Source organism: Triturus cristatus, chromosome 2_2 (genome assembly GCF_964204655.1).
Source record: "Triturus cristatus chromosome 2_2, aTriCri1.1, whole genome shotgun sequence".
NCBI lineage: Eukaryota > Metazoa > Chordata > Amphibia > Caudata > Salamandridae > Triturus > Triturus cristatus.
This window is the reverse complement of record NC_140582.1, coordinates 525141463-525168857: the sequence shown is the minus strand read 5'-3', so window position 1 is coordinate 525168857 and position 27395 is coordinate 525141463. Positions and strand designations below refer to the sequence as shown.

General features: G+C 46.2%; 1 protein-coding gene and 1 non-coding gene across 4 annotated transcripts in view; both read left to right on the top strand.

Annotated features, from left to right (window-relative positions):
* Positions 1–27395, top strand: part of LRBA (LPS responsive beige-like anchor protein) — a 2426603-nt gene that overhangs the window by 1573961 nt on the left and 825247 nt on the right. The gene's annotated exons all lie outside the window — the stretch shown is intronic.
* On the top strand, positions 14145–14287 carry LOC146862454 (U12 minor spliceosomal RNA). The gene has a single exon (XR_014978647.1). It is a non-coding gene; the product is annotated as a U12 minor spliceosomal RNA (small nuclear RNA).

Below are 27395 nucleotides of genomic sequence, written 5' to 3'. Positions count from 1 at the left end.
CGGTTCTGGAGGACGACGCGGTCAGCCCACATCCACCCCGGCAACATCCGCCTCAAAGCCTTCCTTGTCCGAGCTTTCAGGCCCATTCCACGCCAGTGGGCGGCAGAGTTCGCCATCACCTGCTCCACTGGCGGTCCATCACATCGGACAGGTGGGTGCTGCAAATCGTCCGAAGGGGCTACTCCCTCCCCTTCGAGACGACCCCTCCAGCCATGCCACCGCAGCACCACCGTATCTCGGGGGATCATTTGAATCTTCTCCGCGAGGAGGTTTCGGCCCTCTTGGCCAAGGGGGCCGTCGAGCGCGTTCCGAGCCCGGAAGTAGGTCGTGGTTGTTATTCCCACTACTTTCTGGTTCCCAAGAAGGGCAAAGGGGGCCTACGCCCTATCTTGGACCTCCGGAACATCAATGCCTTCCTCCGGAAGGAGAGGTTCAAGATGTTAACTTTGGCTCAGGTTCTAGCTGCCCTAGACCCTGGAGACTGGATGGTAGTGTTGGACTTGCAGGACGCATATTTCCACATCCCCGTCCTGCCGGCCCACCGGCGTTACCTGCGGTTCACGGTGGGTCAAGAGCACTTTCAGTTTACCGTGCTCCCCTTCGGCCTTACCAGTGCCCCTCGGGTGTTCACGAAAGTGATGGCGGTGGTCGCAGCTCATCTGAGCAGATCAGGGGTTCCAGTCTTCCCTTATCTCGACGACTGGTTGTTGAAGGCGGGCTCGCCCCAGGGAGTCGTCTCCCACCTCCAGACTACGGCGGATCTCCTGCATTTGCTGGGGTTTTCCATCAACGTGCCGAAGTCACACCTGAGTCCCTCTCAGAAGCTCCTCTTCATCGGAGCGGTTCTCGATTCGGCGCAGTTCCGGGTCTATCCGCCGGAACAGCGGGTCCGGGATATTCAGGCCCTGATTCCCATCTTTCGGCCTCTATCCTGGGTTTCGGTCAGGCTAGTGTTGCGGCTTCTGGGGCTGATGGCCTCCTGCATCCTACTAGTGCATCACGCCAGGCGGTGCATGCGGGCTCTGCAGTGGGACCTGAAGTTTCAGTGGGCCCAGCATCACGGCAACTTGTCCGACCATGTCTTGATCTCGGAGGGCACTGCACAGCAGTTGCAGTGGTGGCTCACGGACCGCGATTGGGTCACGGGCAAGAGCCTCTCCCTTCCCCAACCGGAGCATGTCGTAGTGACGGATGTGTCCCTCCTGGGATGGGGTGGCCATATGGGAGAGACGGAGATCAGAGGCCTCTGGTCTCCGGCGGAGTCTCGTCTCCACATCAACCTGTTGGAGTGGAGAGCGATCCGACTTGCACTGAAAGCCTTCCTTCCCTCTGTCAGGGGAAGTGTCGTGCAGGTGTTCACGGACAACACCACCGCCATGTGGTATTGCAACAAACAGGGCGGGGTGGGGTCGTGGACCCTTTGTCAGGAGGCTCTGCGCCTCTGGACTTGGCTGGAACACCAGGGCGTCACCCTAGTGGTTCAACATCTGGCGGGCTCTCTGAACGCCAGAGCAGACGAACTCAGCCGCCGGTGCATGATGGATCACGAATGGCGTCTGAACTCCGAAGTGGCGCAAGGTCTCTTTCAGCAGTGGGGAGAGCCTTGGTTAGATCTATTCGCCACCGAAGAGAACGCGCAATGTCAGCAGTTCTGCGCGTTGGAATTTCCAAGGCGGCACTCGCTCGGCGACGCTTTTCGTCACGAGTGGAGTTGCGGTCTGTTGTACGCCTTTCCGCCTATACCACTTCTGCCCAGAGTGCTGAAGAAGATCAGGCACGACCGGGCCCAAGTCATCTTGGTGGCTCCGGATTGGGCACGAAGGTACTGGTATCCCGAGCTACTCAGTGTGTTGACCGATCCTCCGATACGTCTGCCCCTTCGGGAGGATCTTCTGTCACAGCAGCAGGGGACGGTCCTCCACCCGAACCTGTCCAGCCTCCACCTCCATGCGTGGAGATTGAGCGGTGGCAGTTGATGCCATTTGACTTGCCTCCTGAAGTCTGTGATATCATTCTGGCAGCCAGGCGTCCCTCCACAAAGACGGTATACGCCTGCCGGTGGAACAAATTTGTGGCATGGTGCACAGCAAAGGCTGTGGATCCCCTTTCCGCCCCTCTTTCTGAGGTTCTACTGTTTCTTCTTTCTTTGGCCCGGCAGGGCTCTGCCCTGGGCACCCTGAAAGGTTATCTTGCTGCCATCTCTGCCTTCTTGCGGCTTCCTGATTAGCCTTCTCTTTTCAAGTCCCCTGTAGTTACACGCTTTCTAAAAGGCATTACTCACACGTTCCCTCCTGTCCCTTTTGTAATGCCTCAGTGGGACTTGAATCTTGTTCTCACATTTCTAATGTGCGCTCCCTTTGAGCCTCTTCATAATTGTCCTCTTCGTCTGCTGACGCTTAAGACTGCTTTTCTGGTAGCCATCACCTCAACTAGACGGGTGAGTGAGCTCCAGGCTTTATCATCAAAGCCTCCTTGTCTCTCTGTTCATCCGGACAAGGTTGTCCTTCGGCCTCGTCCCTCCTTTCTTCCGAAAGTGGTGACCCCCTTTCATCTTGGGCAGTCTGTCACCTTGCCCACCTTCTTTCCGCCTCCGCATCCTTCCAAAGAGGAAGAGAGGCTCCACCGTCTGGACCCAAAACGTGCGCTCTCCTTTTATCTGGACCGCACAAAGCAGTTCCGGGTGGACAACCAACTTTTCCTTGGATACGTGGGTGCTAAGAAGGGGAAAGCTGTGCACAAACGGACCATCTCTCGGTGGGTCGTTTTGTGCATCAAAATTTGTTATTCCTTGGCAAAAAAGGACCCTCCTGTTGGGCTGCGCGCCCATTCTACTCGGGCCACAGCGGCTACTACTGCTTTAGGACGGGGTGTCCCTTTGCAGGACATCTGTCAGGCGGCAACGTGGGCTTCGCTTCACACGTTTGCCAGGCATTATTGCCTTGACAGCCAAGTCCGGAGCGATGGCTTCTTTGGCCGTTCTGTCCTCCAGGACTTTCTGGTGTGATCTTGGTTCGCAGACCCACCACCGGGGATGGTATTGCTTGGGTATCTATTCTAAGGTGAGGAATCTAACTAACGTGTTTCTTTCAGATGAACAAGTTACTTACCTTCGGTAACGATGTATCTGTAAGAAACATTAGTTAGTTAGATTCCTCACCGACCCACCCATCCTCCCCGTTCTGCGATCTGACATCTAGGGTTAAGGTTATCCTTTTCAGGCCCTTAGATTTTATTTTTGGCAACAGTGTCGGTCTTTGCATGGCTCTGCGTTCCTGGCACGGAAAGCTATGTACAAGAACTGACGTCAGCGCGCGAGGGCGGCGTCTAAGTACTCCGACGACGTCATACTGGCGCACGACGCCGACGACTGACGCGGAGCCGCAGACGACGCCTTGCGACGCGCAAGGGGTATTGCTGACGAAAAATCTTCCGGATCCAGTCTGTCGCCTGGGGATATTCTAAGGTGAGGAATCTAACTAACTAATGTTTCTTACAGATACATCGTTACCGAAGGTAAGTAACTTGTTCTACAGGCCTTACATTATGCATGTGGGTTTATTGTAATTTTAGGCAACCTTGGCTCATTGCCGTTTTTGAAGAATCTTGGTGAACATCCAGTTCTTTGAATCAAGAACATTAGGTAGTCTAGTCCTACTTCCCTCTAAAGCCTGCATGTGTTCACCTTTTCCATGGAGACATTGTTCTTTGGAAAAAATACTTTTCTTTTGCAACATCACATAGTTAGTCCTCTGTTTAAAATCTATTACTTTTGTGTAATTCCTCTTTTCACCGAAACCATGAATGTTCAGACTGAGAGACCGTGGAACAAACGGAGATCAATTTTGCTATGCACAACCAGCTTAAAGAAAGCAGCTGTTTCCCCATGTGTTGCATACAGTTAAAAGCTGTTCTTTCCACCAGAACTGCCAATTCCTGGTACTTTTTTTTCAGTGTGCAGCTTGCAGATACTTTTTTGTTCAGCCCTCTTATTCTTTGGAAATGTATACCTTTTAAAAAAAAAAATATACACACACACACACTCTCTCACTCTATCACTTACTCTCTTTGAATCTATCCTGTCTACAAGCACCTGCCATGTTTCTTTTAGTTTTCTTGTATATAGTAGAGTTGTGGTTCCTCTTTGCGCCATTTACCCTCAATGTCATGGTGAGAGGTGCCTTTTATGGCTAACTTCATGGAGAGACTTTCTGGTCTTTCACTGGGTATTTCAACTTGTGAGCCAAAACTGGGGTCTAACACTGGGCTTCTCATTGGGTCTCTGGGCCTTCCTTTCTGATGGATACTTCTAACTGAAGATTCATGACCTTAGAATACTCTCCAGGCACCAGACTGGATCTGGAAACTTGTCTCCAACAATGCTCCTGCTCGCCTCTAGGTGGCGCTGTGTGACTCCACCCTGCGTCCTTTTCTCCCCAGACATAATGAAGCAGAGCTGCATAAACGCGCCGCCCCAGGCGCGCTGATGTAAGTTCTTTCTGACACGGATCTGGACCTCCTCTCACAATTTCATTGTAAAGCAGATGCCAGTCAGGGACCCACATTAGACGCATCTCTGGTGTATAAACTCCGAACGCAGCTCAATGTCATGCGATAAATGGCTCTCATGCACTTGAAGGGGATCCTGGACCAAGAAGCAAAGCTGTAAGTTGCCGAACATAACAAGAAGTCACAAGCCACATCCACGGTCCATGCCCACTCCCAAATAACGGGTGAGCACTCAGTTCTCTCTAAAGGGTATTCCTGCAAAAAGGTCAACTTTGCTGTCAAAGTCCTAATGCAAACACAAAAAAGCAAAACAGGACTCGACCCCTTTCTGCTACTCCACTGCATATTTTTGGTGCCCTTCCTTCTCCCTTTGGTGCACATTTGGGCACCAAGAAACTGGAGGCCTCCAGTCTGTTTGCCGCTTGCAGGTCTGTCCTCAGCACTGTGCGACTCCCTTTGACCCGCTCTGGGCCCTGAACCAGATTTTCACGCTTGCTCCAGGACCTGCACCTGGCTCTACCATGTGAATGCCTTTACCAGTGCCCCTGGTGCAGGATGAGAATCTGGTGCAGATTCAAATGTCTGACACCCAACCTACTTCAGCCTTATCTTGACCGATGTCCCGTTACAAGTTTACGAATGTGAATCCAGTTGTACACAGCCCCAATCTGAACCAATACCTCTGCTGGGGCAGATGCACTAACAGATGCTTTGTTATCATTTTGGCTCTGACTTGGAACAAGATACACTCCTAGAAGGGGTATGATGATGAGGGTGGTGAGGGAGAATGGTTCCTCCCCCCACCTGTTAACTACTGACAACTTTTACATTGATTTACAAGAGGCCAGTAAACTTGATACTTTCCCTGAGACTAGGTATGTGTCGGCTCCACCGGAAGGGAGTGCATCATTTGCAGTCATGGTTCGATGGGCACCTGAGGTCCCGGATTTTTAGCTGCCTTAAGTCGGAACCAAAATGAATGTCCTTAAGTAAATTTTACATTTTGCAGCTTTGGCCAGCTACGTTTGAGCCCTCACACAAAGAAATGATGGCTATTCTATAAGGTTCACACATCGAGCACATGGTCACAGTGGGAGAAAGTAGAACCGAGCAAAGACTGTCCCAGTTGTGGTGTTCACTTGGTACCGACACCCTGCCACCATGGGTGTATGTTCCGTCTTGGATCTGGGTCCCAGCACTGTAACTTTGAGAAGGATTAATTCTGAGCCCTTGCTCCCCTGTAATGAGGCCCTCACTGATGCCTCACTGGCATCAGGGGGTCATCGAATTACGTTGCACATGTGCAATGACCCTTACAGTTCACAACCATTCCCTAACTTCACTCAGGGAGTCCACTCGCCAGGGTTCCCAATCAAAGCCCCCACCCTCCCCCAGACCTCCCCCTGTACCTTGCTCCCGCCAATGCTTTCCTCTTTCTCACAGGGCACAGTGGTACTGGCAAGCAGGCAGGCGCTTGTCCTCCAGGGCAGGTAGTGTTAGTTTTCCAGGTTGATGTCCCCTCACCCAGCAGGGAGAGTAGCAGGCCTTTGCTCCCCAGCCCTGGTCGTCCCCTCCTCACAAAGTCAGTCTTGCTACTTAGCAGATGACAAAGTTTGGGGTTACCACCTCCCCTTATAGTCAATTTCCAGACACCAAAATGTAATTTAGAGTCCGAGTCTTTGAAGGTTTCTATCTGATAGAGACATCTAGCTGAAGGTTCCTTACATTTGAACTTCCAGGTGTCATGCTGGATCCGGAATATTTTTCTTAGCTGTACCCCTGCGCGCCAGTAGGTGGCGTCAGTCGACTCCGCGCGATAACGTTGGTGTTGTGTTCGTCATGACATCTGTGTCGTCAATATAACCGCCATTCTGGTACGCTGACGTCAGTTCTTTTCTTTCCGCGCCAGCCAATGGCGATTTGTTGAAGATAGCTTCCCCCTGTTATTTTTTGACAGACATTTTTTGACCCTTTTGTCAACTTCGTTGGTGTGTTTGGGCACGTTGAGCACATAGACTTCGGAGTTCAAGCCGTGTGGCGCCTGTCACTGCGCCATGTTGGTCACAAGCCTCCATTTAGTGTGTCTCTGGTGCCTGGAGCGCGAACACGACTCTGAGTCATGCTCGTTCTGCCGGGCCATGCCGCCAAAGGCTTTGAGGGAGTGGTCCCTAAAGCTACTCAGGTCCAGCGCCAGACACTGCGGAGGTCCCTTCATCGTTCTCAATCGTGGACCATGTCTCGGTCGAGAGGAAGGTTCAAGCACCACTCAGTTGAATCAAAGTCCTCTTCGTTGAAGTAGTCAGTCAGGTAGGAGGCACCACGATAAAAACCAAGAAGTCGAAGCGTGCTTCAACTTCGCCCTGCCCGTCTCACGATGTGGTGGAGGAACCTCCGCAGTGAAGGCCCCGCTCCGCGGAATGGGTGTTTGGGTCGGCTCTGCGTTTCTCAGCCGGTCCGGGAGCGACCCCCACCCAGCTCAAGGAGTTCTGTGACCCTTCGTGCGCTATATTTGGGCGACCTGACCCTGCCGGCGTGCCTTTGGGCCCCGCAGGCTCAGAGGATGGATGGGCCCCCGCGTTTCCATTGCCTGTGGCTCCGGAACCACAGCTTCTGATTGGACCCGATCCCGGTTTCGAACCGATGCCGGTTGCGCCTCCACAGCGACCTTCGCCGGTGTTGCGTCCGACGATTAAGTGCTCGGCATCGCCGGTGCCCAACGCCCGCCCCTCCCCGATCCTCATTCCTGACACTGGGCCGGATGGGCGTCCCCTGACGCCGAGACCAGTGCCAATGGAGCCGTTCAGCTCCAGGTCATTCACCCTGCCCTATTCTGAAGGGTTAGGGATGGAGGAAGAGGATTGGGAGCAGGATCCCTTAGAAATCCCGCACCAACAAGATGTTGGTACGAGGAGTTTGGTGATGCCAGTGGTTTGTACATCTCCCCAGACTCTGGCATGCTTTCCCCTCCTACCATGTCTACAGATGAGGGAGCATCATTTGCCATGGTGGTGCGTAGGGCAGCAGAGGTCCTGGACCTGCAGCTTCCTACAGTGGCGGTCTTGACAGAGGTCCTGCAGCCTGAGGTTTCCAGCTTGGAACCCCTACTGCCGTTTAATGAGGTCTTAACAGACGTCCTCCTGGGTGCCTGGTCTATACCCTGCACAGTGAATAGGATGATCGTTCCGTTCGGCGCCATTGCCCTGCACCGGGTGACCCACTTTTCCTCACCACTCACCCCACCAAGCTTTGTGGTCCAGGCTTCTTCTTCCCGTGGCGCATTCCCTTCTGCCCCCCCAGACAGGGAATCCAAGTGACTGGAGAGTTTTGGAAAGAAAATCTTTTCTTCTGCCAGTCTAGCATTGTGGTCAGTGAACACCGCATGCCTTTTGGGCCACAATTCCCATTAGATATGGGACACGGTTGCACAGGTGCTGCCCAGAGTCTTGGAGGAGGACTGGGCTCTACTCTCCTAAGCTATTTCAGACGGGGGAGACACAGCTAAGTTTGCTGTCAGATGTGGCTTGGACACGACAGACTCGCTGGGCAGAGCGATTTCCACGACAATGGCCTTTTGTCACCACGTCTGGTTGAGAACATCTGGTTTTTTAGGGGAGTTCCAAGCTAACCTCATGGAAATGCTCTTTCGGAATAAACCCATGTTGCCATCGTGATACAATAGATGAGATTACTGTTGACATACGAATGGCTAGTATTTTAGAGAAAACTTTACTGTCGGCATTTATCAAGGATATTGGTCTAAATGATGCTGGGTTCAGTGGTGGCTTGTCCTTTTTAAGAAATGCCATTAAGATAGATTGATTCCAAGAGGCTGGCGGGTGCCCCCTCTTAGCTTCCTGGAATGTAGTCAATACATCTTCCTGTAAGATATTTCTAAAAATCCTAAAAAACTCGAGGGGCAGGCCATCAAGCCCCTTGGCTTTTCCCATAGCCAGGGAGAGCAATGCTGTTTCTATTTCCTCCCATGTAGTATCTGCTTCCAGTAACGATATTTGTTGGTCAGACAGTTTTGAGATATTATTTTCTCCAAGAAAATGTATTACTAAATCCGAAGAGTATAGCAAACCGTCATCTTTATAAAGATAAGAGTAAAATTGCCGGAATACCTCTAGAATTTGATCCGGATGATTATGAATCTTGCCTGCTTCATCTTGTATAGCACTGATATTATTAGAGATATCCTTTTCCCAGGTTCTCTTAGCTAGAATTTTACCAGCATTTTCTCCCATTTCATAAACTTGAGATCTAAATGTTGCAACCTGCTCCGCCAGTTTATCTGCAAATATTTCATAAGCCTTATATATGTCTAGGGTAGTCTTAATTTGCTCAGTATCTTGATGATTAGAGGTGGCTGTCATAAAAAATGTTTCCCACTCTCGTACTAAATTAATATTTTGATCTATTTTCTCTTTTATATGCAGTTGTTTCTTAATTGAATAGGAGAGTGTTTGGCCACGTACGCCTGCTTTGAAAGGGTACCACACATTCTGAGGAGATGTGCTACCTCTATTAAAGAGGAAAAACTCTTTAATCCATTTCTTCATTGTTTCAATATAGAGTGGGTCTGCTAACAGTTTCCGGTCAAATGACCAAGGTCTTATAGTTAAAATAGGGCTATCCTCCGTATTTATTTCTATTAATATCGGATTGTGATCCGATATTATACGGGGAAAAATTTCAAATGTAGTACTACTAATGAGTCCAGGATCTAAAAAGAAATAATCTATTCGTACACATTTCTGATGGGGATTAGAAAAGAAAGTAAAGCCAGGTGAGCGGGGATTTTTTGCATATCCTACATCCCTTAAACCATACTCCGAAGCTAAGCCTATAAGTGCCTTAAATATCTTCTTTTTAAGTCCAGAGTATGCCGAATTACTGGATAAGTCTATCCCCCCTTCAAGATGCATGTTTAAGTCCCTGCAGAATATAACTGATGGGGGCCAATCAGCTAATTCCACACTCAAATAATTCAGAATCTCAGGATCGTCTGAGTTTGGAGCATAAACTGAACATATTGTCCATAATTTAGCATCAATTTGTATTTCTATTATCACCCATCTCCCATACTGATCAACCTTAGTGCGTTTCAAGCAGCCTCTCCCATACTTCATAAGAATTGCCACCCCTTTTGTAGTAGTTCCTTGCTTAGTACAAGCAAGTAATTGCAACCCCAAATCTTTAAATAAATGTCTACTACTCCACATAAGATGAGTCTCTTGAAGGCAGATTATATCTGCCTTCATGCTCTGTATAATCTGATTACATTTGCCCCTTTTCTTTCTATTATTAATTCCACAAATATTCCATGAGCAAACTCGAAGCTTAGCCATCTTTAATGATTATACGATGTTCCACGCTATTCCTCTTTGTGAACCTCTGATAATAAATGATTTGATTATTTGCATTCAAAACCAAAAACCTTTTGCATCATCTTTAGACCAAAGAACAAAAACCTTTACTAAAACAAAAATCAAACCATACCTCAATTTTATCCGATTTTGCTTGCACCCCCCTACCCATTCCAGTGATCCCCCCCTCTCCACCCCCACCCCCTCCCCCACCCCTTTGAATCCAACCCACTACAGGCATAGGGACTAACAGTCCCTAAAATCGATGGAGTGAAAAGCATTTAGAGTCTCCCTACCGTCACCCTTCTTAATAGTTCTATTACCATCCATTAACTATGGCTCCAGAGATTAATGATAACAAAATATGTCCATCATTACGGAGCCTTAAAAAAAAGAGAAAAATCAATGGGTAGAAACTAACCAAAAAAAGGGTTTACCTAAGAGCCTATATTTACTATATTTAGGATGCTAAAGTTTCAACAAAAAAAAAGAATATACCAAACTTTACTTTTACCAATGTTAACCCTCCTACCCTATTCAGAATCGTGCTAGAAAGGCATAGCAATTATAAAGCAGATATTCAGATGTTCAGTCAGTTCAAAAAGAAGCCAGAAGATCTTTGGCAGCTCTTTCTGAGGTCAGAAAATAAGATCTCTCTTTGAATATCACTTTAAGCTTAGAAGGATTCAACAAAAAGGCCTGAGCACCTTTAGCTTGAAAAGCAGGAATTAATTGCCGAAACTGCCAGCGTTGCTCGACAGTAGCATGGCAATAGTCTGGTCGAACAAAGAATCCACGCCTTTTCCCCTTCTTTTCCGGTCAGGCCTGGCCAAATCGTAAAGAGCCTCTCTTGCAAGAAAGTTATTAAGACATATCAAGATCGCCCTAGGTTTTGCTCTAAAATCTGACCTGGAATTTTTCTTAAATGGAAACTTATGTACCCGCTGGAGTTCAATGTCCCATTTCCATTGTATTAGCTCAGGGAAAGCTTCAGAAAACATGTCAATCACAAATTGTCTTATATTCCCTGCTTCACTTCCCTCAGGAACCCCTAAGATTCGGAGATTATTCCGGCGAGACCTATTTTCCAAATCAACCAGTTTCCAGTTTATTTCATCTCTCAGTCCTGCCAATGAAGCAATTTGCGTTTGTTGGTTTGTCACAGTATCTTCAATCGCTGGTATTCTGCCTTCAGCTTCAGTCACTCAAGCGGTCATCTCACTGCAAGATTTTGCAACTTTTCTGAGATTATTTTGAAGCCGCCGGACAGCACCCTGTGTGCGTAGTTTTCTGCCCTTGTCTCTTCCCGGTGCTGGATCATGAGTTGACAGAGTGTATCCAATGTAGTAGCTGTAGCAGTGGGATACTTATCTACCATCATATGTGACTGAACCGGAGAGGTGTTTCCATCTACTCCATCCACTGCAACTACTGTGGCTTCAACAGTACCCCAATCTAATCTGTGTTGGGGGGTGTCATCATCCCAATCCTGAGACTCCTCCTCATCACTCCCTCCCTCCTGATCAGCCAAGCTGAACGATTCCTGTAGTGAGCCCACACTCTTGCCACTTAGATCGTCTCTCCATTCCGCCTGAGCCGCCTGAGCCACCAGACTTTGAGTCCAAAGCCACTGACAAGTCAGTCATAGAATAGAAATTACCAGCAGAGTCAACTGACTCAGTATCCTCTACTAATAATGGAGTCTCAGGAACCTATAGTACGGGCTCAAGCGGCTCTGGTGGTTGCTCTTGGATTACATGTCCAAACAGCTGCGAAGTTGATGGTATAGCACTCTGATGTGGGAGTAACACAGAATGAATATTATCATCACCGGATAAAACCTTGTCAGTAGCATTGTCCATGTTTTTATCCAAATCTGTCTAATTTTGTGGTACGTTGTCAACATTAGAATATAAGCTTTTGCTGGTCTTGCTGGTCTTACTGTTTTTTTTTAAGACAAACATATCAGGGATTTTGGGGGCAGTCCCAGAACTACGACCCCCAGAATCCCCTATTGCTGCATGAGCGTTGTCATGAATGGACTCATGAGTGGACTCCGTCAAACCAGGCTGAGCAAGGTTTAAAATACTATTAGAATCATTAATTACCTGCACAGGGTTCTGGCTGGCTTCAGATGGCGTATTACTTACAAAATTTCCAGGATTTCCAATATTCCCAATATTCCCGGCACTCTCCTGAACTGTAGTGTCCTGTACTGCTGTAGTCGCCCTCGTATTCCTTTTACTCTGGGATTTAGAAATAACCGGATTTTTTGGGGCCATAGTATCCTCAGCGTCTCCGCCTTGTCTCAGGCGCCTCTTGAATGCCTGCGACATCCGTTGCTGCTGCAGTCGAAAACAAGGGAAACAAGCAGCTGCCGGGACACACACACTGCTGAACCCCACAACGCTCTTTTCCGGAAAAATATGCTCTAATTTGATCCAAGGCTCCAAGACTGAACTGCAGCACGGGATAGCTGAATGCCGCCAGGTGTACAGGAGCGACCGGCGGAGCAAGTACTGAAGATCTGGCCTCATTACAGATAAGACAACGCTGAAAAAGCCTGTGTCTCTTTCACTTCATTCAGGAAAAACGAGCATTTTCGCTCCGTTTCATTCCGAGAGTTTCCGAGGGTTTTTCGCCGACTTTTCCCGGATTTGTTTGCTTCATAGACCGGCCCTTTAGGCAAAACAAACTCCGACCAAGGGATTAGGCAGGGAGACCACCAGCGATGCTGCTCACTCGAACGCCAGAGCGTCCGCCATCTTGCCCCTCGTCTCCCCTTGATGCCAATACCGCTTGTGTTCGGAGTCATTTTTTTAATGCATTGTGGGATTGCATCTCGCGCTTGCTCCCCTCGCTTCCGAATGAGACCCAGAAAGATCATTTCCAGTTGCTCCATGTTGGCCACCAAGCAGGTAAGATGATGATTCGATGTGGCATGGATACCACATATTCTGTCGGGCGAGCCATGGCTCTTTCAGTAGCACTCTGCTGTTGTGCCTGACTACACAACTCTGTTTTTCAGAGGCTGTGGAATCCACAGTGGTAGACATGCCTTTCGACATGCCTTTTCGGTGCTCATGCCAATTCCGCCTTACAATTTTTTCGGGACAGTTGGTGTGGAACAGCATCTTAAATTCTGTTTTTCTGACCTTCTGCCTCTCTTATTTCTCCCGTACTAGGCTTGTACAGGGAATGGTCTTCTTGATTTCTTTCTATGAGTCGTTCTAGGGCAGTGCCCATTGGCTTTTTCTTTTCAGTCTCCACCTACGGGTGGCATCCAGTGAGGTGCTCCTGCCCTATGCAGGTATTTTTTAATTACTTCTTAAACAGTCGGTGACCAGTTTTGGTTCCCGGTTTTTTGGGCGCATATTACTTTGTGGCCCTATTGGATTTCAACGCCTGTTCTTCTTTTCTGAAGATGGTTTTTCTACCCGAGTTCTGATTCTCTATAGGGTATTTTGTGTATTGTGTGGATGCACTGGCTCATTGTTCCCTGTTCTACGGGGAACATAGTCTGTATGCCTTATAGAAATTCCTACATATGTTTCTGGCACTTTAGTACCCTTTATAGGGTACTTCAAATTATGTGCTTTTGGTGAGATAGTGCAAGGGGTTTCAACTTTGCACCTGCCCCCCCACCCCCTTCTGTTTTGTCGAGTGTAATTCTCTTCAAAAGCCCGTTTTGTTTTCCTCTCTATTTGGCGTCCTTTCTTTCCTAGCAGTCGCAGGGGACGGGGCATAGTCCTTGGCCTATGGTACATTGCCTGCTCCTGGCCTAAGCATTGTTCCCTTTTTAGTCTTTTTCATGTGCTAGCTCTCTCGATGCATTGGCAAGAAGGGCATCTGCCACTTATCCTTCTCTCAAGGTTTCTTGTAGAAGTGCCTTGTTCGTATTTTGGCTATGGGTGGATTACTCTTCCGACCGTTTCTTTCCTGTGCAACTGCATTGGCTGTTGTTAATCTGCTTCTACTGTGTGTAAAGCTATTGTTGGTTTTGGTTTTTGGGGAATGTTTTGTATCTTGTTAGAAACAGTTCAATGACATTTCAGATACACTTAGCTGATTGTTCTTCAGATGTTGCCTTCTACCCCTTTTTCAGGGTATATGGCTCTTTTTCATGTTATGTTTCTTAAACATGTGTGGCTTGACCAACATCTCTCTTGGGTTGGTGTGTAAGGATTTTTGGTGGTCCTTTTAGATTCTTTTCCTGAGTTTCTTTCTGTTCGCACAAGGTGTTACGGTTCCAACCCTTGGGGGTTCGTTATCCCTTGAACTAATGAGTAAGGAAAATAACGATCTTTGGTGACGCTAGGATCCTTACTCATAATGGATGAGGAATTGTTGTATGGGGACAGGTCATCCTGTGGAAAATGGAGATTCCTTTTGCTTGTGGATTTTTCTCTCTCCCTTCTCTTCCTTTGGAAGAGGTAGAATATTTTCTCCTCCATAGTTGTGGTATACGAAAGGTATTTTGCAGTGTTTAGATTATACCTTCTGGCTATTTTATGAGTCAACTCCACCTGTTACTTCAGTTTTTTTGCACTGATCTTTTGGTTTCAGACCTCCACTTTGTGGTGTTGGTCTTCACACATCTATTTACTCTTTTCTCTGCCCATTTTGTCTGTCTAATATTCTTTCTATTGGGATGGAGACTAGTTATCGGTGTATGCCTTCCATGTGTTGGTCTTTGTTCAACTTGAGCTTTTTACAGACCCAGCTAGTAGTCTTCTGTTCTCTATTCTAGCGGGGTGGTTTCACACCTGCTGTTTTCTTTTTTACTTATCTCTGAGTGCCTAATTGTAGCCATTCAGTGTTGTTTTATGTTCGATGCTATTGTTTTTTTGGGGTGTGTGATATCTTTCACTCCCTCCATCCTCTTATACGGCACCATGTGGCTAATTACCAGCTCGCTGTTGTCATATCCAAAGTTGTGTATGATTATATGTCCCCTTCTTTAGGTATATCTGTATAGGCTATGTATGTGTATATATATATATATATATATTATCTACTGGCGGTCGCCAGTAGATAGTTATAGTTAGGACCCTCTTACCATAGGAAATCCGCAACATTCTATTTTGAATAACTTTGGCGCCGGTCGACGAATCCTCGCAAAATTTTCAAAATAGGTGGGGCGTTGAGCTCCGCTCCTACCCTGAAAGTCTCGGGGGGATTCGTCAAGCGGGGGCTGAGATAAAAGGGGGGTCCCAAAACACGTTTTTCCCATGCATTTTTCCATAGGACCTTTAGACAGAGCTACAGCCCGAACGGCTGAACAGAATTTAATGAAATTTGGCAGAGAGGTAGTCCTCAGGTCAAGGAAGTGCCTTTTGTAGGTTTGGTGTAAATCTGTTCAGTAGATTCTGAGAAAATAGCCTTTAAATCAATATATATATCTGAGCCAGCTTACGGTGCGCTTACCGTACGCGTACGGTGACGTGCGCGAGCGCGATTCTGATTGGCCGTTAGATCTTAGTAAACATTCGAATCGGTCGAAACCAGGAAGCGGCGGCCGCCATTTTCTCTCTCGCACTCTGACAGGGGGTTGAAAAACATGTAAAGGGGCTGGTTAGACAGCTCCCAAGCACCTAGCCATGTCGAGGGAGTCCCCAACGATCCCCCAAGTGAAAAAAGGCAATTTTAATTTTTTCGAAAATTTCGCCGATTAAGCTTACCGTACGCGTACGGTAATAAATAATAAAAAAAATAAAAAAATATCCACATTCTCCCCACCCCGTATGCAAATGGTTCCCTGAAGAGCACCATATGTGCATGGCATATTACAGCAAAACAAAACATATATTTTACCTGTCACAACGATGCTCATCATATGTCCTCCATGTGCGCACGGTGCGCGAAGCGCATCGTGCGTTCATGGCCCATCTAGCGTAACGTGGGCACGCGGTGCGCGAAGCGCACCGCGTGCTCACTGTGCGCGCACGGTGCGCGAAGCGCACCGTGCGCGCACGGAACGAACTACGTTAAGTGGGCACGCACGCCACAAATGGCGTAAAGTAACTTAGCATTTAAAAAACCGTACAAATTCACTGAAAAAACCATAGGTTTCACACATGTTATAGTTAGGAATTAGCATTTAAAAAACCTTGCAAATTCACTGAAAAAACCATAGGTTTCACACATGTTATAGTTAGCTGGACATTTTACTGATAAAAAACCAATGAAATTCCCCCGTTATAGTTACTGTAGGCAACTATAACTCACGCGACCGTAATCCTCTGCTGATGACATATGTGTCTTTATGAAAAAAAAATATTTGTAATATATGTATAGCTAAAATTTAATGGAAGAAGACATGGGCAAATAAGTGTCTAAATACAGTATTAGCATCAGCAGAGGATTGCGGTCGCGTGAGTTATAGTTGCCTACAGTAACTATAACGGGGGAATTTCATTGGTTTTTTATCAGTAAAATGTCCAGCTAACTATAACATGTGTGAAACCTATGGTTTTTTCAGTGAATATATATATATATATATATATATATTACCTACTGGCGGTCGCCAGTAGGTAGTTATAGTTAGGACCCTGTTTCCATAGGAAATCCGCAACATTCTATTTTGAATAACTTTGGCGCCGGTCGACGAATCCTCGCGAATTTTTCAAAATAGGTGGGGCGCTACGCTCCGCTCCTACCCTGAAAGTCTCGGGGGGATTCGTCAAGCGGGGGCTGAGAAAAAAGGGGGGTCCCAAAACGCGTTTTCCCCATGCATTTTTCCATAGGACCTTTAGACACAGCTACAGCCCGAACGGCTGAACAGAATTACTTGAAATTTGGCAGAGAGGTAGCCATAAGGTCAAGGAAGTGCCTTTTGTAGGTTTGGTGTAAATCTGTTCAGTATTTCCTGAGAAAATAGCATTTAAATGCATATATATATGTGGGCGGAGCCTAACCACACATCTCATCCTGAGATCTGATTGGCTGTCAGCACTTCATCCAAGAAGTGTTGGCAGCCATCTTGGGACCAATATACATGATAGCACCTCATTAAAAAGCATTGCAGTTAATAGAAGGTTTTAAGACTTTAGTTACATTATAAATCATTTGTTGATGGTACCATACTCATTTTAGGAATTGTGGTATGTTCTAAGGTGATTTTACCATGTGAAAAAGCCTTCTGCTGGGATATCATGATTGAGAGAAAAATATTTTCTCATGCTTTTACCACAGAGGTTTGGAAGGTGATCTATAGGCTAAACTGAGAGCATATTTTCTGTAAATTCACATTATCTTTCTCAGTCATGTGAGAATGAAGTCTGACATTCTCAGTAAAACATGTACATCCAACAAGGGCAGAGACTGTCAGTTGATTCCTTTGTGTTCTACTGCAGCTTCCCAGAGTGTTCCAAAGAACTACTAGAGCGCTAACAGTCCTACTTATGATAAACGTATGGCACACCTGAAGCCATCTTGCTTGGATTAAAGTGGTAACTCTTAAAACATTTAATTTAAAAAGGAACAAAATGAGGGGGTTCATTTTTCCATAAAAAGTATGATTAGTGCTGCAGAAAGAAAAATTAGGGCACATTTTGAGTGACTTCTCAAATCCTCTTCTATTTCATTAAAAAATTCTGACATGCAGACTGAAACATGCACTTTCAATACCAGCAGCAGTTTTCCCTGGTGAGCAGTAGCTTTACTACAGTGATCTAATGAGCAAAAAGAGTGCTAACATTTTGAATTTATGGCAAATGTGTGACACATCTGAATGCCTTCTTGATGGAATCAAAGTAAAAAACTGAAAGCATTTCCTACTGAGGAGACTGCAGTAAATGAGGAAATTAGGAAACTTCATAACAAATAAGTCTCCCAAGATGGCCACCAGAGACAAAAGAGCCCAAATGTAGCCCAAATATCACCCAGATGTAGCCCAAGTATAGCCCAATGACAGAATGTCCCAGAATGTTCTTAAAAACAACTAGAGCGCTTACTGTCTTCATTATGACAAAAGTATGGCACACCTGAAGCCATCTTGATTGGAATAAACTGGTAACACTTAAAACATTTAATTTAAAAAGGAACACAATGAGGAGGTTCATTTTGCCATAGAAATTATGATTAATGCTGAAGAAAGAAAATGAGGGCACATTTTGAGTGACTTCTCAAATCCTCTTCTATTTCATAAAAAAATTCTGACATGCAGACTGAAACATGCACTTTTAATACCAGGAGCAGACTTCCATGGTGCAGTAGTTTTACTACAGTGATCTAATGAGCAACTAGAGTGCTAACATTCTGAATTTATGGCAAATGTGTGACATATCTGAATACCTTCATGATGGAATCAAAGTAAAAAACTGAAAGCATTTCCTACTGAGGAGACTGCAGTACATGAGGAAATTAGGAAACTTCATAACAAATAAATCTCCCAAGATGGCCACCGGAGACAAAAGAGCCCAAATGTAGCCCAAAATCACCCAGATGTAGCCCAAATATAGCCCAATGACAGAAGTGTGCAAAACACTTATTATTTTGTGTTTTTGCAGTGTTATATAGTGCAGACGTGTCAGGTATTGGAGTGCTTTACATGAGCATTGGTTACATCACACAAGAACAAATTCATTTTGGTTGTAGACATGGGGAGACTAAGTGATTTGACCAGAATCACAGAATGTCGAGCTGAAGCAGAAACTTCAACCTGGTTCCCCAGTTGCAAAGTCTGCAGTTCTGGAAGTAACACCACATCCTCTCCCCTAAGTGCAAAATTTAATCAAGTGGTCAACTGGATAAAAAACATAAAGATAACAAATAATTTAAAAGTGCTTTGTCGCTATTTGAAAACTCAGAAAATATGTCCTTATTTTAGTCTTTTAGAGCACTAACCATAATTTTGATGCCAATAAGACCCTCTCATATATGTAATTTCTAAAGGAAATGCTCTAGGTATTACAGTTTTGATTACATCAAGATGATGTCAGGCGTTCCACACTTTTGTAATAAATATAGAATGTTAGCAATCTAGTTGTTCATTAGGATACTGTTGAGAGGCAGAGGCCAGGGGCACGGACTCTGAAAATTGAAGGCAGGTAGGAGGGTGCAAAGGCAACAATTTAACCACACTGAGCAGGCAGGAAGGGCCGTGGAAGCACAACAGACTATGGAGGGCAGTGGAAAGGGGGGCAGGGGCAACAAACCAACAATACAGGACTTGCAAGAGAGGCTGTTGGAGGGAAGATCTATTACGGGTCAAGGAAGCTAGGGGCGGTCCCCAGATCCCCGGGAGCCACCACAGAACTGAGCAGGAGAGTGAGTCAGGGACAAAAGGGGCACCTTAATTTGAGCCGGGGTGCCTAGGAACGCTTGCTCCAAAAATGAAGAAAACAGACATATGAGACATGGAATTGGAGGCAGAATACAATGGCAGTTTAATGAGAAGATGCAACTTCAAAGAAACCGCAGAATAGAGACAAAGTACAAAATACAGAATCCAGATAATCATACAGCTGTCATGATATTCTCTGTATCTCAATTAATGTACTGACAGAGAGAGAGAGAAAACACATCTATAAATGCATCATGAGAAACAAGTTACACCAAGGAAAATGTTACCTAGGAACACTCACGTTTACTCTTAGAGCAAGCATTCCTGCAATTACAATACAAAATCTTTTAAATGCAAAAGTAAAGAGAACAATGGTTCAACATAACATGACATTTCATATAGGTAAAATAGAATAAGATACGCAAAGCAGAGCAAGACATTTTAAGCAAAGGAAGACAAGAGCTCCCAGCTCTTGGGGAAAACCTGCACTGCCTGTTAACCTACATACAGACGGCGAGGTAGTCCGTCGATATCTGTGGGTGCTCCCTTTTTATATCATTTTGTGGGCTCCTTTGCACGCTACATCTACCTACGTATGCTACCCAAAAGCTTCGTCTGCAGATTTTACCAGACATTTCGTCATTTACCCACTTAATGCTGACAATGGACTGGGTGAAAAGGTCAGTCTCTCAGGCCAATCGCTTATTGTAAGTTCCATAGAGCAAGCAGAAAATAATGGGTATTGTACGGGAATTCAATATATTCATGTATAAAATTTCATCAGTTCTCCTAACTTGACGCTCTGCGGTTGCCACTTCCTTAAAAGCGGGAAACCTGCCCAGGAAGCAAGTACCAGTCCAGGATGCAGCCTACTGTATGTCGACAGCTTCAGGGGGATGTTGAACTTTGATACCGAGCACGGAGCACTCGGGTAGGGTGGGGGCTACTAGTTTGGAGCAGAAGGCCTCGCAGACCTGCCTTCAGACTGCTATACACTAAAATTGCAGAGCTATGGTCAATTTAACAAAGAGGCCTACATATTGAACAGAAGGGCCTACACAGGGGTTTTATGCTGGCTGAGTGGTAAGGATGTCTCAGGATAAATATATAGCAACACAGGACCCGCTGGTCAATTTAATACGGCCTACAAATGCAGCTGGCAGGGCAAGGATAAGGGTCTCATACTTCAGGTGTGGACAGAACGGGCCAGGGGGCCCCTGTGATACAAAATCTACCCTCCTTCAAGGCTGTGGCAATGTAATAGACCATTGTGGGCAGAAGGAAGAGGCAATGGTAGTACAACCATACATGCCAACAGACCCGATTCAGCCAGGAAACGTCCAATGTTTTTAAGCTCAAATGGGCTTTATTTGATCTGTCTCCTGTCTACAATATCCTCTTTTTCAATGTAACTCAAAGGGGAAAATCAATACCCCAGTTTTTTTTCAAAATCTCCCTCTTACCAAGTTCAAAATGTTCGCAAGTATGGTACATTGGATCATGGAAGGAAATGGGATAGGGACATGGACTTGGATAACAGAGGACAGGAGGCACATGGAGAGGTGCACCAAACTGACCCTGCAGGGCAGGCATCAGGGTTTGCAGCAGCACAATACACCACACAGGGCATGCAGGACGGGAGTGCAGCACAACAATCCATAGAAAGCAAGAGGGAGGGGACAGGACCATGCACATGGACAACAGAGAACAGAGGGGCAAGAGGCAATGGTAGCTAGCTGACCATAATGGACAGACAGGAGAGAAAGCTGCAGCATAACAGACCATAAAGGGCAGGAGGGACGGATCAGGGGCATTACAATGGAACAGACAAGCCAGGAGGGAGGGAGTAGGGCTGGGGGCAAGGGGGCAGGGCAGGAGCAGCAAGATAGCCATGGAGGTCAGGCAGGATGGGCACTAGAAGCAAGACACACCATGAAGAGCAACAGTGAGACTGTGATGGCATACACACAGACCATGGAGGGAAGGTGGGAGGGGGTCAGGGGCAGCTAACTGACCACACAGGGAAGGTGGGAGGGGCCATGGCAGCACAGAAGACCATGCATGGCAAGTGGGAGGGTTAGTGGCAGCACAATGGCTATGATGGGCAAGAAGGAGGGTGGAGGGGCATGCACAAAGGACGATGGAGGATAGAAGGGAGGGTCAGGACCTGTGCACAGACAAGAAAGTTCAGGGGAAGGGACCTCACAACAGACCACACGGGGCAGGCAGGAGGAGCAGTTGCAGCACAACAGACCAGGGAGGGCAGAAGGGTGTGGCAGTACAATGGACCATGTAGGACAGGAGGAAGAGGATAGGGGCATGGCATGTGGACAGGCAGGGTGGAGGTGGCAGGGACAGGTTACAGTCATCTGACAATGCTAGGCAGGTGGGAGGGGAGTGGCAGCTCAACAGAACACTCAGAGTAGATAGGAGTGGCAGGTCCATGGGACATGGTGGGCAAAAAGGATGGAGCAGGGGCATGCACAAAGACATCGGAGGGCAGGGGGAAGGAGAATAGGGGCAGCAAGCTAAGCACAGAATTTAAGTAGGAGGTCAATGATGGGGCATAGAATTGGGCAATGGAGGGCAGGAGGAGTGGACTGGTACATCATACTAAATTGAGGGCAGTGGCAGCACATCAGACCATGCATGGCAGGAGGGAGGAGGCTAGTCCATGGATTCACACAACAGAGGATAGGGAGGAAGGGGATGGGGCAGCAAGCTAACTGTTCTGAGAAGGCGGGTATTAGGAACTTTATTGTTTTTTAAACATTGTGTCTGTGCGAACTACTTAAAATATGAACAAGTATGCAGCATAATCTCACTTTTATTCAGGAAGAAGAGGACGTTTGTGACTGTGACTCCAGGCTCACTTGGCAGAAACACCCCCTGACCCTCCACCCCCTATCGCAAAATGTAATGCCTGTGAAAAGGGTAGGTGAACACAGTGTTATATAGAACATAGTCCTGAGAGCACGATTGAAAATGAAAACTAGATATAGTGTATGGTATAAACTATGCACCAAAAAGTGTGATATAAGATGAACCGGGCGTGAAATATAATATGCAATACATTGTGCGCAATGACAGATTCATTGGAGAGTGCGAGATAGCACAGGCACTAGCGCGTGCTATGCGATATGCGCCTTGGAGTGTAATATGCACAGGGCAGTGTTGTGTAACCTAACTAGTCTTTAAAGTTGTAATATAAAATATGTGCTGGGGAGTGTAACGTTGCATATGCACTGTGACAAAGATATGGATCCCAGATTGTAATATGTATGGCATAGCACTGTGCGTTATAACATAGGCATCGAGGAAGGCACGTTAGATGGGGCAATATAACCCGTGCGAAGACAAGTGTGGCATGACATATTCACGGGGTGGTGTTACAGTGCACATGGGCTAGAGAGTGTCATAGCATATGCACTAGCTAGTGGAATACAACACAGAGGTGTGTGGCACTCGGCAGGCAATGGTGGGTGTAACACAGCATTGGGCTCTGTCAGGAGCGCCCTGTGACTCTCAAGTGATGTTCGTCCCCTTTCCAGAGAGTCAAATAAAAAGTATTACACATCCGGATGTGTGTTTTATTAACCGTGAGGGGGGTTTCTTGCATAGTTTTGGTCCAATTTTTGTCGAATCCCCTTTGAATGGCTTGGTGTGCATGTGTATTAAATGTGCCCGTCAATAGCTACCCATGTTTGTATAAATAAACGACAAGGGTGTCTACCGGGATTAGGCACGGTAGGGCATCAGACATGTCAGAGCTTCACTAGTGGTGTAAATACATTCCACGTGGATTCATTGCATGCATAGTCGCCTTTTAATGAATATCACGCAAATCGTCATGGTGATAGGTACGTACGGTTTGTCCAGCATGTCCTAGGTGTGTCTATAAATATATATTTTTTAAAAATAATAAAAAACAGTGGCCGGCCCTGGGGATTGGGGTCAAAAAAATATAATTAGGAGACTGGCCCTGGGGGATGGGGTCATCAGGGCCAATAAATTAGAATAAGAAGGGGAACCAAACAGCCCCCCTTCTTAAAAAACTAAAATAAATAAAAGACTGGCATCGTGCCGTAGGCCATGCCCCCTCCGTGCAGCACTCTGCAAACGCGCCCCCAACAGGCATCTCCAGTATGCGCCAGGGAGCTGCGCTGCAGCCAGGTGTTCTGAGGCCAAGCCCCTTTTTACACCTCTCTGCAACGCAGCTCTGTGGCGCTTACTGGAGGTACCTAGTGGTCTAGTTTGACCCTAGGGACCCTTAGGATTCAAGGGGACTTAATCTCTCAACTTAGAACAGCCACAGGGCGCGTTTACACAGTGGTGAAGGGAGGGACGGGGCCTGAGGTGACGTGTGCTAACACGCACTATGGCACGTTTTAAATTGGGGATATAATTTCCCTTCAATACTGAGGGCCCCTGGGGGCTAACTAGCCCACCAAGTGCTTCCAGTAAGCGCCACTGAGCTGCATTGCAGAGAGGTGGTCCAGGCCGTGCCACTTTTTACACCTCTCTGCAACGCAGCTCTGTGGCACTTACTGGAGGTACCTAGTGGGCTAGTTGGACCCTAGGGACCCTCAGGATTCAAATGAACTTAATCTCCCAACTAAAAATGGACACAGGGCTTGTTTACACAGTGGTAAAGGGAGGGGACGGGGCCTGAGTTAACGTGTGCAAAAACGCCCTGTGGCCTGTTTTAAGAGGTAGTTTTAATCCCCATGCCCTATTATATACTAGGGGCTTACAGAGGAGGTCATGCTAATCACAGGGGGACCCCCAACGCATAATGTTCTCTAGTGTATGTAGGTGTTTTCACTGTATTCTAAGTGTCTTTTAACATAGCACTGGCTCTAGGACTGGTTAGTCAGACTCAGTTACCACCAGTATCCGTCTGAAAAAGTTGAGGGTACAGGATGATTTTGCAACAAGGCTTCTTAATGCTCTTCTTTTTGTTCTTTCTGCACGTTATCCTTCTTCCTGCACTTATCTTCGTATTTGAGGACTTCTGTTGCTTCTTTCTGCACTTCTTTTGTTTCTTTCTGTGCATTTTTTCTTCTTTCTTCACATGTCCTATCTCTGTAGGCATAGTTAGAAATTAGCATTTAAAAAACCTTTGAAATTCACAGAAAAAACCATAGGTTTCAGGCACGTTATAGTTAGGAATTAGCATTTAAAAAACCTCAGAAATTCACTGAAAAAACCATAGGTTTCAGGGGTGTTATAGTTAGCTGGACTTTTCACTTGTACAAAACCATTGAAATTCCCCCGTTATAGTTAGTTCAGCTAACTATAACTCGCGCGCCCGCAATGCACTGCTGATGACGTCACATATTACATCACTCATGACATGGTCAGTGACATCACTGATGACATCACTGATGACATCTCAAATGACATCACTGATGACATCACTGATGACATCATCCTTGTGATAGAGTGGCAGACCTCCTCTCACCCTAATATAACCTTTGATACACACATTCAAAAATAGAGACTAAAATTTTCAAAACAATGGACATACCAATACCAGTTACAACAACCTCTTCAGTAATTCTAAGATCCACATACACATCCACTCATTCACCAACAGTCCTATACAGTCACTCATACATGTACTCACTCATCATATGTACTCATACACCTATACATCCTGTTACACAATGCCACTCATCCATAGAGTTACTCACACACATAGTCACTCATGCTAATAAAGAATCAAACATACATTTACTTGCATATACAGTTATACACACACCACCACACTTACTTCTACGGAAACTTACACATACTTAGTCTTTTAAACAATCACTTATAGAAACACATACTTATTCATACAGGAACTCTTTCAATCTCTCACTCTCACATATACTCACTTATATACACCAAAAGTCACATATACTAGTTTAAAACATATGTAGTTACTCATAAAGACACTATTGAGACAGTCATTCACTCACTAACACACCCATACACACACTCATCCACCCATACAGTCCCGCACACATGCTGTGTTCAACACATACAAACAGTGAGTCACTCATTCATGCACCTATGCACTACGTAATACCCCCCACCGAACCATGCAGACTCCCCAAATATCGTTGTGCGGAACATATCCGAAACGCGTATGGCAGACATGGTGTTATTCGATGCTGTGAGGACGTGTCTTAGCCTGCTGCTGCCTCCCAGACAATAAAAGGTGAAAGCCAACGTTGTGTGTGGTGTCTTCAACTGGGAGCAGTTTCATATGGAATATTTGTGGTCCGCTCTGACCACGAGGACACCCCACTGTGTGCAAAGCAGGTCCGTGTGCTCATAGCACAGACAACGGAACAACGTACCTGTTTGGAGTAGGCGTCACTAAAGCAGCGAGCGGGATTCTTCCGCACAACGACCCAACGGGATCATATTTGGGGAGGTGAAGGTAAAGCGACAGCCACTATGGACAGCACAATGCCAAGGACTACGTCACCCAGAGTGCCTAGCAAGCACACGCCCAGTGGGGCGGGAACACTACTTGAAACCATCTGTTATAAATCAGCAAAGCTGCTCCTTTCCCCCGTATACGCCAGCCAGTGAACAAGGAACATATCCGAAACGCGTATGGCAGACATGGTTTTATTCGATGCTGTGAGGACGTGTCTTAGCCTGCTGCTGCCTCCCAGACAATAAAAGGTGAAAGCCAACGTTGTGTGTGGTGTCTTCAACTGGGAGCAGTTTCATATGGAATATATATATATATATATATATATATATGTGTGTGTGTGTGTATATTTTCATACATTTATATATTTTGTGCATCATTTTATATATGTGTATACATTTTAGGCCATGTTATGCTGACTTGCGTAGGAGGGCGTACATTATGCTTACGTCGCTGCACCTTTTCTTTTGTTCTAATGGATTAATACATGGTCTTTGCATATGCAATTGGTAACTCTTTCTCCTCTGTCATTTCTTCACTAAATGGTCCCAGAGGGATCACGTTTCTCCCGCTGTGTGTTCTCTGACCACGAGTGGTCAGTGCCAATACTTGTTGTTATTGTTTCACACTGCTCTTCTTGAAGCATTGATTGGTGTTCTCTACATTGTAGATGTGTTCTGAGATTTTTCCTCCTTTTTTCCTGCATCTCTCAAGACTGGTTTAGCTCGCTTGTTTCTACGGGAAGGAGCTCTGTCTCAATGGTATTGGCCATTAACTTTGGCCTTCAGTCAGTCACGTCCACTAATGGACTGGATACCATTAGAGGGGTTATGTAATATTAGGAGTATATGAAGTGTGTTTTTCCTGCACTTCCTTATTCCTTGGCCACGGGTGTCATTGGTGTCATGGGTGTCATTTCCCCATGTTCTTTCCATGATTACGGGTTTAAGTTTGGTACAGATTTTCCACAATCTTTCTGATGGGACATCTCCTTTCCTCACCTGCATTCCTAGACAGCTTTTCATTTTTTTTTCCTATAACAGACCCGCTAGTCCTAGTCAGGGATGTTTAGTGGGATCAGTTCGCAGAACCTCTTCCGTGAATGCTATTGATTGGGTATCTAAATCAAAGGTAAGGAATCATCTGCTTGATGTCTCTGTCGGATGGATAAGTTACTTAACTCCGGTAACGCCTTTTCTGGTAGAGACAGGATCTAGCTGCAGATTCCTTACTGACCCATCCATCCTTCCCGCTCTATGAACTGGTTTCTCCTTTTGTCTACAAGCTCACTTTCTGGGCATTTCTATGTCTTTCATTAGGTATTAAAAAATTGTCACTAAAGAAAGTGAAATCAGCACGTCTGGGAATGTCACTTCCAATGGACGACGTCGCTACGAAGTCCCTTGACGCCCTCTACTGACGCGCAGACGTTCAGCTGTAGAAATATTTCTGAATCCAGTCTGGTGCCTGGGGATAATTCCAAGGTAAGGAATCTTCGTCTAGATCCTGTCTCTACCAAATAAGGCGTTATCGAAGGTAAATACCTTCTTCTTTTGTCTCAGACATATTTCACAGCACACGCCAGCCCAATGTTCAATAAAACCTGGTAAACTGTGCTCTATTCTGTTTAATATGAGGTTCCGATATAGACTTCTAGATGCCGAATCCTCACCTTTTGGATTATTTCTGTTGTGTCAAATTGGACATGAAATTGTTCAGTAGTACCTTGGCACGCTTTTGGGCGGCGCCGTGTGGTCATGCCCTGACACTGTTCTGCTCCGGAAATGACCTGCAGGGTCCC